The sequence below is a fragment of the Capricornis sumatraensis genome, chromosome 2 (assembly GCF_032405125.1).
Source record: "Capricornis sumatraensis isolate serow.1 chromosome 2, serow.2, whole genome shotgun sequence".
Lineage (NCBI taxonomy): Eukaryota > Metazoa > Chordata > Mammalia > Artiodactyla > Bovidae > Capricornis > Capricornis sumatraensis.
In genome coordinates, this window is record NC_091070.1 from 41,141,754 (window position 1) to 41,158,677 (window position 16,924).

Genomic DNA, 16,924 nt, shown 5'->3' on the forward strand with positions numbered 1-16,924 from the left:
ATTAGAACAGTATGAATCTTTGCAGACAAGAACAGTAAGCTCATGGGATTCAATGCTGGTTTAGTAGTTTGGTACATTTTAACATAATGATACCAATAAAGATATGCTTAATTTCACCAATGTACACAGAGCATCAGGAAAATAAAAACCATAGAAACAAAACACAGTTCTATCACAATGCACAGATATAAAAATTTATGGTGTTACACGAGTCTAGTTTGAACAATACATTTACCAATCTAGTTAAGAAAAGTCATCATAAAGTCTACTGAATGTGAGGTCTTATACTTTTACTCATTGAAGTTGTGTGTAACTTTTTTCTATGGCCAATCTACCCTCTAAAATATGACCAAATTCTTCCTTTCACCAGAATTACAGGAATGCAAACTCTGACATTAGTCAGAAAAAAAAAATAAAAGCCAAAACATGTAAATATTTCTTTAGCCAAAGTCTGGAAGCATAGTTGATACCAACAGTTACAGGAAAATAAAGTCCATGTCACTCTGGATTTCTTGTTTACAGACAGTTCATCACATGTTTTGGAACAAAGCCACACATTCAGGATCCCGAAGATCCATATTTAACACTTTCAGGGAACAACTGGGTAAAGATTTAGCAAATTTTACACTGGAAACTAAGGCAGAGGATATAATACAGACACCCAGAAGAAACCATTCGTTTCACTCTGCCACATCTGCGAGCCTAAACATTGACGCCAGTTCTTCAAGGTGAGGGGCTGATAAGGCAGACCAAAGGTTTTACAATCGATTTCACAAAATAGCAGCTATCCCAAGCCTTGCTGGTATAAATACTATAGTCCCATAAGTAAAAGCCTTTAAAAACGATTGCAGAGCTAAAATACTTTTTCTGTTGGGGGGGTACTCACATATTTTCACTATATTTGCACAGAACCCTCCTGTATTCTCCCTAAACTCACCACTTTAACAAAATGCAGGATTGGAAAATGAGCTCAAGTCTTTGCCCTGTCCTGAACTCCTTTTATAGCCCCAGAGAACCTGGAACATGCTATAGGAAAAAATGCATACTTCAGACCAACTGATGCTGACATCAGAAAGAGAAAGAAGAAGGATGGAGGAGCCAAGGAGAGGGCCCCATATACATACTGAGCCAGGTAGGATTAGCCAGGGTAAAATAGCCAGGGCTATTCCAACGCTAGACAGATAATTATTGGATAGAGGCTTAACATGTGCCTGGTATTGGGAACTCTCTGAGCCTTAGTTTATTTCTCTACAATTGGGATAATGGAATGTGTCCACATCAAATGTGTGTGTATCAGATGAAATAATGAACATGCTGCTGCTGCTAAGTCACTTCAGTCGCGTCCGACTCTGTGCAACTCCATAAGCGGCAGCCCACTAGGTTCCCCCATCCCTGGGATTCTCCAGGCAAGAACACTGGAGTGGGTTGCCATTTCCTTCTCCAATGCGTGAAAGTGAAAAGTGAAAGGGAAGCTGCTCAGTTGTGTCTGACTCGTAGCGACCCCATGGACTGCAGCCTACTAGGCTCCTCCATCCATGGGATTTTCTAGGCAAGAGTACTGGAGTGGGGTGCCATTGCCTTCTCCTAATGAACATGAAAAGCTTATAAATGAAAAGGACAATGAAAACACATAGCAGCAGCAGCATGGTGGTGGAATTATCTTCTGATCTAAATTAGCTATTCAGCCAAAGGAACCGTAAGAGATTAAGGAAGAGAGAAACTTTGCTGGGAATTCCAAGCCAAATGCTGTCCAAGCTCTGTCCCTCCTGTGACAAAGTAGTGTCCTACTTCAGTTCGGAGTGCCCAGAACTTCCCAGAGCAACTCATAATCTTGGAAAAGGGAGTGAGAGGAAGAGATAGGACAGACAGCTGGGGCAAGAGAACACCAAAACTTCATAAAAGTTCTCTCAATCTAAAATGATAATCCAGGCCAAAGTCAACCACCTCAAACCTTCCCCACCAACAGCTCCATTGGATCCAATGCAACTCCAAACCAAACCCTGGAAATGCTTCAGAGAATCCCTGAGCCTTGTGTAGGGTATCCTGTACTCAGAGTAACTGTGTTTTTCAAACAAAAACCAGGACACATTGTCTGACAAGAATGAGTGTATTTATGGAGTAAACACATACAACAGGGTTTTAAAAAAAAAAAAAGGTAGGTAAAAAAGAGTACAAAATCAGCCCTACAAAGCAAGATATTCAAAAGATTTTCCAAGGTATTTGAAAAATCACAGTAATAGACATTCTTTATTGTTCCTTCAATGTTTAGAATCAACCTACAGACAAAACATGGAAGACATTGCAATTTACAATGGTTACAAAACAAAAGGTAAATGTCTTAAACCATCATGTGTCATAAATCAACAAACAAGTTGGAAAGAAAAGTGTGGAGAGAAATAAAGCAATTGATTCAGGAAATAGAGGTTTAAGAACCTAATTTTTTAAAATACCGATAACTAAAAGTCATTCAATAATATTTTAAAAATGGGAAAGAGAAGAGAGAGTAAAAGTATAGACCCAAGTGAGCTATGTCCCCATCTTTCACGGCAAGAAGCCAATATGTACTGTTTAAATGTAGACACAGAAGTACAAACACAGCACATGGTGTCAAGAGGATGAATATGAGAAGAAATAAAAACAGAAATGGTTAAAACTGGTTGCCTCGGGAGATGGAGATCTGGGGAAATAGAAAGTTCTTTTGCTTTCTCAATGAATACCCATCTATAACTATTCATTTGAAAAATATGTCCTGTTATACTTTGATCATCATCTTTTATTTAAAACAACAATTTTTACTTTAAAAGCATGAACTTCTTATCTCATAAACAGACTACTTCCTGCTTCATTAGAATGAAGCATTCATAGCTCCCTTTCATTAATTATCACATTTTCATTTCACTGCATTTCTTAAAATTCTATATAGTGTTGATTTATGATTTGTTTTCATGCTCTGACTTTTTGGAGTTTAATAACTTTGTCCTTTTAATAGGTAATATATTATTTAACTTCAACCAATATCACCAAATGACAATTGCTTTGTCTTATTGCCATTTGTTCTTCAACAACACTGAACACTACTATGTCTTGTGGCTTAACACAAAGTATTAGAAAGATATAAGTTTTCTCCTCTGCTGACTTTGGTCTTGAGAACTGCAAACTAACTGGATGGCACTTATTCTACTTACACACAGGAAAAAAAAAAAGAAAAACAGGTTTAATTCTAGAAATGAATGTCTTATTTAAGTTGGAAAGCACTAAGATATTTGAAGTCTAAAGTAGACATGTTGGATTATTTCCATTCTAAAAGATTTTACTCTCAGGTTTAAGCACAAAAAATCATTAATAAAAAAGACAAATCATTAATGAAGTTACTTTTTTGTGTAAATAAAAGTGTAGCATTCATACTTTTTCCTTTGTGCTTCATCAGATATACCGACCAACCCATCATTTAAAAAAGAGTCAGAGTTAGAGCTCCATGCAAGTGGCAGTAGCATTCAGCAAATTAAAGGTAAAATTCAAAAAGAAAAGATATACCGTGCTAAAGATACATTATTTCATCTTCCTAGAAACTCTCTGAGCTAAATTCTATTATTACTATTTTAACAGTAAGGAAACTATGTCTTAGGAAGGGTAAACAAGCTACCTAGCTAAAGTCCCATAGCTTAGAAGTAAAGAATGGGGATTTGAACCCAGGAAATCTTATTTTAGAGCACACTGTCTTAAGGCAAAGATGTATTTAGGTAATAAGATGATATCCACTCAGCAGCATTGATGGTGGCATAGATTAAAAATATCACAAAATGTCCATCAACTGACCAAAGACAAACATAAACTGTTTTATCTGATTCTTAATAGTTTATGGTGGGAAGGATATGCTTCTATTCCACTTTACTGCTATACAGTACATTTTTTCAATTACTCTTTGTAACTTTTCTTACCAGTTGCTCTGAATGTTAGCCCTGCAACAACCCAACTCCAGTCACTCTAGGGGAGGGGTGAGCCTCGGCAGGCTGGATATTTGGATCCAGTTCAGACACAGCTCTCAGAGATTGTGTGGGCTAGCTAAAGGCCCTCTCAATGGAGCAAACAGCTGGGCTCTACCACGTTTGACCACGTCATTGCCAGAATTGGCCTCTGTGTGAGATGTCTGCAGTGTGTCCACATTCCTAAGCCAGAGCCCACTTCTGTGAGTCTGGCCTCTTACAGCCAGGATAGCCTTTCTGTTTCCTATCCCAAATGCAAAGTCTTTTTCAGACAAGACCGGGGTAATAAAAACAAATTCAAGGGACTCTTATTTTATATGCATGAGTTTCTCAGTTGTGAAGTGATAAAACTTTGGACAAACAGAATAATAAGCATTAAGTAAAGGTTAATGATAAGGACCCTGCTGGCTTCTTTGACCTTCAGGGGGAAAAGTTATCATTTAGTCCTCTTGAGCATAAGTATGGAGAGGTATCAAAAAGCATATGCCACCACATGACAAAAGGTGCCCCTGTAACACACCTCAAGGTAGACATCCTAATAGTCCAGTTTCAGAGTTTAAAAATATTACAATTTTATAAAAAATGAGATGAAAAAATTATAATATGCAAATGAGCTATATATACTGTGGAACCACACATCATTATTTTATGAGTATTTTGACAAATTTTAGCCAGGTAAAAAGAAAAACTATCTGTGCTATCTCATAAATGACTCCACTCCTTCAGTAAACTTTGCAACTGCTCCGCCCTTATTTGATTTATTTTATTATGGCTCTCTTCTTAGCCGAAGCCAGAGGTCACAGCAGTGATCTGAATACTACATGTGACCATTCCAACCCGTCTGCCAGTCACAACAAATCGAGTAATGAAACTTCAAACCCCAGCACTGAAATTGGCTTCCATGGCCTCCTCAGGCATCAGCCAGGCTCTCCAGACCCAGGGACGTATTTCTGGATTGTCTGGATCAACACTGGCTGGGACACAGACAATCTTGGCTTTCTCGTTGGAAGACTTAAGCCAGTCAGCCAACCTCTCTAACCTACCACACACAATTTTTCTGAATGAAAATGATTTCAAAAGGAACAGGAAGATGAACCATTGTTATTCTGGCTTCCAGGAGCTTTATCCTCTTCTTGCTTTCTTCCATCTCTGTTAGATTAGTAACTCCATTATCCTCACCTCCAAAGCCAGTGTCTGTTTCTCAAGGCTTCCCTCTCTTTGCTTCTTTTCCCTCCTTCCTTCCTGTTCTCTCTCTCTCTCTCTCTCTCAGTTTCTACTCTCAGGGCCTCTAGAATGAAATGGTCTGTTATTACCTCCAACAGTCAGAGGATGAGATGGTTGGATGGCATCACTGACTCAACAGACATGAGTTTGAGCAAATTCCAAGAGACAGGAGAAAATGAAGGACAGGGAAGCCTGGTGTGCTGCAGTCCACGGGGTCACAAAGACTTAGCAACTGAACAACAACAGCAACAAGGTATCCAAGATCACATAACTCATCGTCTGGTATAGCCAGTAAATTCACTACTGAGCACACAGTAAGGCATGTGACTAACCGCCTTGTCTACAAGACAATTGCAGATAAGCACAAAGCAATTCAACCATATTCAGTGAGACTCTATGGCCCTGTGTTAGATAAGAAATAAAAGTGGCTTCCCTGGTGGCTCAGACGGTAAAGCGTCTGCCTACAATGCAGGAGGCCCAGGTTCGATTTCTGGGTCGGAAAGATCCCCTGGAGAAGGAAATGGCAATCCACTCCAGCACTCTCGCCTGCAAAATCCCATGGACAGAGGAGCCTGATAGGGTACAGTCCATGCGGTTGCAAAGAGTCAGACATGACTGAGCGACGTCACTTTCACTTTCACTTTCAAGAGAAGCATACTTAACACCAAGATCACGGTTTCTAATACCATTCTCCAATAAAAGGAGAATGACTGACTTCTCCTGACATGGCTGACTCAAGGACTAGGCAAGAAGTGCACAAGGTGAGTCTGGAGTATCACGTGGCGATAGAAAGTACAAGGTAACTGCCAAACAAAGAAACAGAACTCACAACGATGAACATATGTTAGGGATACAGGAGCCAAATGAAGAGCTCCCAGTGGCCAAAGCTAGAAACATTTAAGTAGCAGAATAACAAAAGTAGCATCGGATTATAATCCAAAGTACAAAATAAATGTCTATGAGTCAAGATTGATAAACAAATGATTGAATAAATAAAGGCAAGAAAAGAGCAAAGTCTCTTGTGCTAATAAATTCCAAATAATTTATGTAGATACTCTGCCTTCAAAAAGGTGAAGCATAACTCACTACTCCTTAAGCATTTCCCAAGAAATCCTAATTGACAGATAATCTACAAAATTCCTGACCAATAGTCCTCAAAACTATCACGGTCATCACAAACAAGGAAATTCTGAGAAACTGTCACATCCTAAGAAGACATTAAAACTAAATGTAACGTGGCATCCTGGATGGGATTTTGAACATTAAAAAGGACATTCAGTTAAAAAATTAATTAATCTGAATAAAAAATGGACGTTAACAAAAATGTATCGATATTGGTTTGGTTAATTGTCATAAATGTATCAAACTAGTATAGGAGGCTAACAGCAGAGAAATTTGTGTCCAGGGTTTATAGGAGCTCTTGATATTATCCTCTTGTTTTTTTTCTTGTAAATCTAAAACTGTTCTAAAATTTATTAGAACTTTTGAAGTTTATTTAAAAGTAAAATAACAATAATATTGTTACCATGCAATTATAAATAAACTGTTACATTCCCTCAAAGGTGACTAAGAAAAGAGTCTTTGCTCTTGAAAGAAGACAGACAAGTATGCAAAGCAAGCCAATATGACAGGTAAAACACAGACATCTGGGTCTGCCTGAGGAGCTAAGGAAGCTCAGAACAAGAGCACTCAGCCTCATCACCCGAGCTGAGCTTGGAAGGGGACTGTCTGAGTTATGACTTGATGTTTCCCAGTTGCTAAGAGGGGTCACTAGTTTCATTTCATCCCACTGTTGAAATTGCTCTCAAATCCTCTAACCCCATTAGTGAATCCCTTGTCCAAATCCTAGTGTTTCACTGTTGGACTAATATCACATTCCTTTCTCCTGGCTTCCCGGTTCCTCTCTGCTCCATCAGGACAATGTAGCTAAGCTGCTTCTTTTTTAAATTAATTTTTATTGGAGCACAGTTGCTTTACCATATTGTGTTAGTTTCTACTGTACAGCAGTTGGACTTCCTTCCCATTTAGGCCACCACACAGCATTGTCTAGAGTTTCCTGAGCTATACAGTAGGTTCTCGTTAGTTGCTAAGCATCTTTTCATATTCACCATGCCTAATTCTATTCTCCTGGGATTCAGAGATAGACCTTTAATCACCATAAAATGTTGTATATCTCACTATTAGCTTCAGATACCTTTCAGCGCCATCAACTTCTACACTCCTGCTCTGCTCCTCCTCTTCAGGGACTCAGCTGTCACTCATGTACAAGTCCCCTCCCCCAACACACACACACACACACACACACAACCTTAAAGCGTCTGCCTGCACTGCAATGCGGGACACCTGGGTTCGATCCCTGGGTTTTATATTTATTTATATTTATATTTATTTAAAGTAAAATAAAATTCAATCAAGCCCTGGTGCCTCAGATGGTAAAGAATTGGCCTGTAATGCAGGAGACCCAAGTTTAATCCCTGGGTCGGGAAGATCCCCTGGAGAAGGAAATGGCAACCCACTCCCATACTCTTGCCTGGAGAATCCCATGGACGGAGGAGCCTGGTAGGCTACAGTCCATGGGGTCGCTAAGAGTTGAACACAACTGAGCGACTTCACTTTCACTTTCTTCTATATCTTTGTGTTTAGTGTATAATTCCATCTCCTCTCATAACACTAATCTCTTTTCCTTGATTAATCCCATCATGTTTCAACCTACCAACACAATTCCAAACATACTTCTCAAAAACCCACGTATGTTATACTGCAATTATATACTTTAAATAATTTTATGTACAGATTCTCATCTGTGAAACCCACCCGTAGGCCCTCTGATCCCAGTCTAACAGTTCCTCAAACAGAGAAACAATGCTTGTTATGCCAGGAATATCTTGGAGTCTGTTCAGAAGCACACAAGATAACACTGACTAAATGCCTTGGTAAGTACAAATCATAATTAACAAAGATTAATATCATCTCTTTGGTGTCATAAACAGGCTAGCTGTAAATGAGGCCAACATAGAATACTGTCTCATAGTGAGAACTATTTCTTATAAATTAATCTATTTAAGAGAAGAATATTCCATGCCTATTTAAATGGTTGTGTGTGTGTGTTAGTCGCTCAGTCGTGCCCGACTCTTTGCGACCCCATGGACTGCAATCCACCAGGTTCCTCTGTCCATGAGATTTTCCAGGCAAGGATACTGGAGTGGGTTGCCATTTCCTTCTCCAGGGGATCTTCCCCACCCAGGGATCGAACTCGGGTCTCCTGCACTGCAGGCAGATTCTTTACTGACTGAGCTACAAGGGAAGCCCCATTTAAATGGTTATAGACAGTTAAATGGGCTTCCCTAGTGGTTCAGATAATAAAGAATCTTCCTGGAATGTGGGAGACCTGAGTTTGATCGCTGGGTTGGGAAGATCCCCTGGAGAAGGAAATGACAACCCAGTCCAGTATTCTTGCCTGGAGAATTCCATGGACAGAGGAGCCTGGCAGGCTACAGTCTGTGCGGTTTCAAAGAGTCGAACAAAACTGAGTGACTAACACTTCAGTTTAGTTCAGTTTGATTCAGTCGCTCAGTCGTGTCTGACTCTTTGCGACCCCATGAAGCACAGCACGCCAGGCCTCCCTGTCCATCACCAACTCCCGGAGTCCACTCAGACTCATGTCCATCGAGTCTGTGATGCCATCCAGCCATCTCATCCTCGGTCGTCCCCTTCTCCTCCTGTCCCCAATCCCTCCCAGCATCACAGTCTTTTCCAGTGAGTCACCTCTTCACATGAGGTGGCCAAAGTACTGGAGCTTCAGCTTTAGCGTCATTCCTTCCAAAGAAATCCCAGGACTGATCTCCTTCAGAATGGACCGGTTGGATCTCCTTGCAGTCCAAGAGACTCTCAAGAGTCTTTTCCAACACCACAGTTCAAAAGCATCAATTCTTCAGTGCTCAGCTTTCTTCACAGTCCAACTCTCACATCCATACATGACTACTGGAAAAACCATAGCCTTGACTAGACGGACCTTTGTTGGCAAAGTAATGTCTCTGCTTTTGAATACGCTATCTAGGTTGGTCATAACTTTTCTTCCAAGGAGTAAGCGTCTTTTAATTTCATGGCTGCAATCACCATCTACAGTGATTTTGGAGCCCCAAAAAATAAAGTCTGGCACTGTTTCCACTGTTTCCCCATCTATTTCCCATGAAGTGATGGGACCAGATGCCATGATCTTCATTTTCTGAATGTTGAGCTTTAAGCCAACTTTTTCACTCTCCTCTTTCACTTTCATCAAGAGGCTTTTGAGTTCCTCTTCACTTTCTGCCATAATAGTGACGTCATCTGCATATCTGAGGTTACTGATATTTCTCCTGGCAATCTTGATTCCATCTTGTGCTTCTTCCAGCCCAGCGTTTCTCATGACGTACTCTGCATATAAGTTACTAACACTTGTAGACAGTTAAATAGTAATGCATAATGGTTTCACGGCTTGGCCATCTTGCTGGTGTTCTGATCATTAATTTATTCTAATCAGTGAAGTTATCAATGCTTATAACTCAAGGATCAATATATTTCCTTTGAGAAAATATAATATAAATGTAGAGAAAACACTCATATATAAATATCTGATTCTACTTATTTCTTCAGCAAAAGAAAACCATAAATCCGAAAAGTGACTCGTCTCAGCAAAAGTTTGAAGTGTACTTTCTCATGGCAGATTGTTGTGTCTGATCAAAGTCACTGATGGGGCCAGCATTTGTGGTCAATTCCTAAAGATGAGCATCACAGAACTCAGCAGGCAGCCTGGAGAGCTTCCTCTGGATGCACTGCTAGAACAGAGGCTTTTCCCTCCCTAATCTGTTTGCATCAGCAGCACAGAGAGGATGAGGCTTCCACAGTTTCATTTTATGTACGCCCTAAGTTGTGTTTTGTGGAAATCTTGTGTTGATCCAAAGCAATAGCCCAAGAACCTGAAAGCCAAAGAATTTAGGTTGCCATATCAAGGACACACATACAGACACACACACACACACACACCCCTTCAGCATTTCTCAGCTAAGGAAACCAAGTTGCTAAGGCAGTTCTCCAAATCTGGGAGATCATTTTGGAGTGGCAGCCAATTTAAATCCTTTTGCAATCTTTTATAGGTGACTGAAATGGGAAAACCACTAGACCATTCAGGTATGACCTAAATCAAATCCCTTACAATTATGCAGTGGAAGTGACAAATAGGTTCAAGGGATTAGATCTCATAGACTGCCTGAAAAACTATGGACAGAGGTTCCAGACATTGTACAGGGGCCAGTGATCAAGACCATCCCTAAGGAAAAAAAAAAATGCAAAAAGGCACAGTGGTTGTCTGAGGGGGCCTTACAAATAGCTGAGAAAAGAAGAGAAGCTAGAGGCAAAGGAGAAAAGGAAAGATATAAACACCTGAATGCAGAGTTCCAAAGAACAGTAAGGAGAGATAAGAAAGCCTTCCTCAGTGATCAATGCAAAGAGATAGAGGAAAACAACAGAATGGGAAAGACTAGAGATCTCTTCAAGAAAATTAGCGATACCAAAGGAATATTTCATGAAAAGATGGACACAATAAGGACAGAAATGGTATGGACCTAATGGTATGGAAGCAGAAGATATGAAGAAGAGGTGGTAAGAATACACAGAAAAACTATACAAAAAAGATCTTAATGACCCAGATAACCATGATGGTGTGATCACTGACCTAGAGCCAGACATCCTGGAATGAGAAGTCAAGTGGGCCTTAGGAAGCATCACCACGAACAAAGCTAGCGGAGGTGATGGAATTCCAGTTGAGCTATTTCAAATCCTAAAAGATGACGCTGTGAAAGTGCTACACTCAATATGCCAACAAATTTGGAAAACTCAGCAGTGGCCACAGGACTGGAAAAGGTCAATTTTCATTCAAAACCCAAAGAAAGGCAATGCCAAAGAATGTTCAAACTGCCACACAATTGCACTCATCTCACACAGTGGCAAAGTAACCCCCAAAATTCTAAGCCAGGCTTGAACAGTATGTGAACTGAGAACCTGCAGATGTTTAAGCTGAATTTTGAAAAGGCAGAGGAATGAGAGATCAAATTGCCAACACCCATTGGATCATCAAAAAAGCAAGAGAATTTCAGAAAAACATCTACTTCTGCTTCATAGACTACACTAAAGCTTTTGACTGTGTGGATCACAACAAACTGTGGAAAATTCTTAAAGAGATGGGAATACCAGACCACCTGACCTGCCTCCTGGAAAATCTGTATGCAGGTCAAGAAAAAACAGATACAACTGCATATGGAAAAACAGACTGGTTCCAAATCGGGAAAGGAGTACGTCAAGGCTGTATATTATCACCCTGCTTATTTAACTTATATGCAGAGTACATCATGTGAAATACCAGGCTGGATGAAGCACAAGCTGGAATCAAGATTGCTGGGAGAAATATCAATAACCTCAGATATGCAGATGACACCACTAAAGTGGCAGAAAGTGAAGAGAAACTAAACAGCCTCTTGATGAAAGTGAAAGGGAAGAGTGAAAAAGTTAGCTTAAAACTTGACATTCAGAAAACTAAGATCATGGCATCTGGTTCCATCACTTCATAGCAAATAGATGAGGAAACAATGGAAACAGTGAGAGATTTAATTTTGGGGGGCTCCAAAATCACTGCAGATGATGACTACAGCCATGAAATTAAAAGTTGCTCCTTGGAAGAAAAGCTATGACAAACCTAGACAGCATACTAAAAAGCAGAGACCTTACTTTGCCGACAAAGGTCCATCTAGTCAAAGCTTGGTTTTTCCAGTAGTCATACCTGGATGTGAGACTTGGACTATAAAGAAAGCTGAGCACTAAAGAATTGATGCTTTTGAACTGTGGTGTTGGAGAAGACTCTGGAAAGTCCCTTGGATTGCAAGGAGATCCAACCAGTCAGCCCTAAAGGAAATCAGTTTTGAGTGTTCATTGGAAGGACTGATATTGATGCTGAAACTCCAATATTTCGACCACCTGACACGGAGAGCTGACTCATTGGAAAAGACCCTGATGCTGGGAAAGACTGAGGGCAGGAGGAGGAAGGGATGACAGAGGATGAGATGTTTGGATGGCATCACCGACTCAATGGACATGAGTTTGAGTGAGCTCCAGGAGTTGGTGATGCACAGGGAACCCTGGCATGCTGCAGTCTATGGAGTTGCAAAGAGTTTGACATGAGTGAGCAACTACACTGAGACCTGAACTGGAACATGTGCAAGTCTGTGCTTTACTTTGGGGAAAAAAAAAAAAGTTTTCAAAGAGGGAGAATTTAAAGCCACAGGGTGCACTGGAATAGGAAACCAGACATTGACCCATGAAAACCAGAAGCACACGGATGTGTGCGGCAAGTCCTGATCCTACTGACCACACAGGGCACTTTCTACGTCTAGAACTGTGGATTACACAATACTGGGAACACACAAGTCTGCACATTTCACTAAACCACCCGTGTGACCCCCCTCAAACTTCTAAAGGTAATGGTTTGACTAGCTTTCTGTTATGGTAAACTTGCACTAAACCTACTTCTCTCCATGGCAAGGCATCTGTATCTTGCCCGCTGGCATCACACTACTGGTTGTGAGTATAAAAGGAACTCCCATCTACACATGGGGAGAGGTGTATTTGTTTATGAAGTTGAAATTACTATTCAACCTATAAGGATGAGGAGGGGTTTCTTCAAAAGAGGAAAAAAATAAAAAACAAACAACAACAAAAATGTGCCTCATAATTGCATCTCTCCGGCCTTTACAAGGATTTAACCAATGGTATCACATAAACTCATCGTGCTTCTGAAGAACTGTTTCCCAGAACCCAGCAATCCCTTGGATTTACCCATGAGTTCAAGACGAGCGTGGTTATTTTCTTAGACTGGGATATTTGCTCCATTTACCCAAGCCAAAGCCACACGGTACTTTTCTAAAGGGTGGGCAAAATTCTAGAAATGACTGAAATGCAAACAAGTAAAGTAAGCAGGTGACCCAGAACAGGCAGGCCCAGGATGGTCCTGCGGAGTTCACCACTCCCAAGGGCCCACTGGTCCCTTCCCACCTCTTTACCACCCACAGAAGAAATAAGGGATCGAAACCACGATTCTCACCACTTCCCAGAAGTTCTCAAACAGACAGCTCTGTCCAAGGAGATAATATCTTCTGAATGTCCTGGCAGCCCCAGGAAAAGACAGGAAAGCCAGCCAATGGGATCAGGCTGAGGGGAAAGAATGGCGTCCTTCAGCAGCCGGGAGGGCAGAGTGATTCAACTCTCCAGTTCTGAGGACTGGCAGCTCCCAGCTGACAAACAGGTAGGGTTCCAAAATGTCATTTCTATATTGGTATTTAGAACTTGGACAGGCTTTTCCAATAGAAACAATGTTAATAGGTGGTGGTTTGGTCCCCGGGCTAGTCAAATAGCAGTCTCTCGGCCACATTATCAGCTAAATGGGCTATTGTAGGCTGGCCTGGGAACCTGACCACAGACTTAAAATGTTGTTTCTATGGGAAAACACATTCCACGGCAGGCAACCAGAGGGAAACTTGGCCACTCAAACCCATGGTCCCTGCAGCTCCAGCCAGCTGCCCAGTGAGCTGTGAGCACCAACCACCTTAAACTCAGGCTACTCCACGCAACCCTGAGAGGGCAGCCAGGCTGGAAGGCTGCCCAGCCCCAGCCCCAGGCCCACCCCCAACCCCCAGCAGGAGCCCATTAGGGCCAGTATGGGATATCCCTAAGCCCATAAATCAGTGACTTAAAAACTGAGGAGTGATTGGATATTCTAATTCTCAATGTACCTGCATTATTTTACGAAGCAGAAGATCCCAGCAACTATGATGTAAAATCAGGACCCAGTGCTAGTTCACAAAGGTTAGAAAGAGTGGTTTCCAAATGAAGCAAGGAAACAGGTCATTTTTGAATGCTATTTGGTGGCTTTGCTCTTATACTCAGGTTATTTGAGCATTTCAGACTTCCTGGAACTGAGTAATTACCCTCTCTTTTATATAGAATGTGAGCCCTTTAAAGACAGAAAGTGCAGATTTATCTATACAGCCCTAGCACCTAGCACAATATCTGCATCTTAAATGGTAAATGAAGGCTTAGGATTTCACATGTACTTTCAACTAAGAAATCTAAGTTAGAATTTTGTCAGAGTGGTAAGAATGTAATTTGACAAAAAGATAAACGTGTTTCTAAGAAACCAAATAATAAAATAAAGGAATGAAAAACACAATTTCTAATAAGAAATCAATGTTTCCATCCACTTTTTAATTTTAAAAAATTAAAATGAAAAATCAAATAACAAAAGACCCACATAAATGGAATTCATGGAGTATGACAGTAAAATTTTTCCTTCTTTCAGATGGATCATTTGAAAATATTTTACAGCTTCAAAAGCTTTGAAGGGCTTGTATCTCAAACTCTATTTCATAAGAGTCAACAGGCAATGGATCTTTTAAAATCATTTTTATACCGACTCTTATCATCAGAACAGACACAAGAGTGTTGCTAAGGAACCAAAAAAAAAAAAAAAGGGAAAATATATCATTGACAGAGTTTGTTTCTAAAAGAAGTCAGTTAATAGCATGCTGTGGTTGAGATTATTTCATAGAAATTAACAATTCATAAGTTAGGAATCAAGAACTTGACAATTTGTTTTTTTAACTTTGTAATTTAAGCAAGTTGTAAGCATTTACTTCTAAAAAATTAGTTATCTGGAAATTTTTTGAATAAAAATAGCCTAATTAAAATTTAAGGGAATTTGACTGAATCTTGAATTTATCTAGTCCATATGAAGTCGCAATGTAGAATAAAAATAATAATGAACAACTTATAGAGAGATTTGTAATTTACAAAATGATTGTGTGACTCTTCCCTTAAATTCTATCATGAATATGATTTGCTGTGCTCATTTCCAGATGAGGAAACTGAAATTCAGAGAAGTGAAGTAATAGTTCAAAGGCTACCCAATGGAAACATGTCATAAATCACTAATTAAAAACCAAAAGAATTTATTAATAAAACATTTCAAGGCTAGTACTAAAGATTTTAGAGATTAGAAAGATGTTTCCATAAATACCCCAGAGAGAATGTGTTCCTTTAAATAATCTCATTTGTGTATAACTTTTTTGTGTGCTCTTTTCTTTTCTGAGGTCTGCAGAACCAAAAATTTTAAGACACACCTCACAAAGTATACCAGAAAAGAAAAGCAATGATAAAAGGAACACATCTTGGGAATATTCACTCCTACAGACCAGTACTTTTGTTTCTGAAAGTTTCTACATGGTGAATATCCTGCCCTGGTCACCCTGGTTAAAAAAAAACACAAAATCTCTCAGCTCTTAACATGTTCAGTGTTTAGGGGAGTGGGTAGGTGGGGAGCAATGTAGAGACTCAAAATACAGATAATTTAACACCTACTCCTAGCTGCCACTGGAATGTGCTTTGTGTATATGCTGAACATGGGTACGTCCTGTCTTTTGAAAAGCAGCTTCAAGCAAAATTATCAGGTCATGCAGGCAACTATCTGACCTATCTTAGGAAGACAATAAGCTGCACAAAGGCCAGGGTGATATTCCAAATGATATTCTAAAAAACCCTCCAGATTCACGTCTCTATGACCTAATTCAGAGGCTGCCGGCACACTGTCCATCACACAGAGAAAGTGGCAACTCCCATCCCAAACACCAGCACAGCTCTGCCCTGAAATCCAATCTAAAAGATCTCCTGCTCAGCCAGAGTGATGCCAGCACTGTGCTCTCAATACTTTGTGAGCTCTGAGGAAGGTGACGGTCTTCGTATTTCATCACTGAGAAGAATGGGCATTAAATACTGGGCAATGCTTCCACATAGTGACAACCTCTGAGAAGGAACTGATGCTGGCACGCCACCCATTCTACCTCCTTACCTAGTAAAAGTAAGAATCAGTTGCTCAGATGTGTCCAGCTCTTCACAACCCCATGGACTGTAGCCTGCTAGGCTCCTCTTCCAGGGAATTCTCCAGCAAGAATACTAGAGTGGGTGGCCATTTCCTTCTCCAGGGGATCTTCCCGACCCAGGGATCGAACCCAGGGTTTCCTGCACTGCAAGCAGATTCTTTACACTCTGAGCCACCAGGGAAGTGGTTTCCAAATCCCCTCTGTAGCAGCTCCCAACGACAAAGCTTCTGTTCCTAAAAAGTCTACCAGTTTCCCAGGGAGTTTGATACCAGGCAGTAGAAATATGTCAGACCTCAAAGAACGGCATGCATCTTTCACTGACACGAAACACAGGAAGTACAATTTGTATGTTAGCACGGGCACACGTGCATACACACAGTCCCCCACAAACACTCAGAATGAAGCCACTGGGGCAGTTCTTATCCCTGCATACCTTTCCCAAGGGGATTTGGATAGATCAGTGTTTTACAGAATGTTTCATTTGAATCACTAAAGCTATATTAGTTCCTATTTCTTTTTGATTGTTTTTCCAAGTTTTACTGAGATGTAATTGACATATGTCCCAGACAGCACTAGTGGTAAAGAACGCTCCTGCCAATGCAAGACATAAGAGATTCGGGTTCAGTCCCTGGGTCAGGAAGATCCTCTGGAGGAGGGCATGGCTACCCACTCCAGTATTCTTGCCTGGGAAATCCCATGGACAGAAGAGCCTGGTGGGCTACAGTCCATGGGGTCACAAAGAGCTAGGCATGACTGAAG

The 16,924-nt window shown here is 40.6% G+C and overlaps 1 protein-coding gene across 1 annotated transcript in view; it reads right to left on the reverse strand.

Moving 5' to 3' along the window:
* Positions 1–16,924, reverse strand: part of FBN1 (fibrillin 1) — a 273,921-nt gene that overhangs the window by 239,737 nt on the left and 17,260 nt on the right. The window lies entirely within an intron of this gene.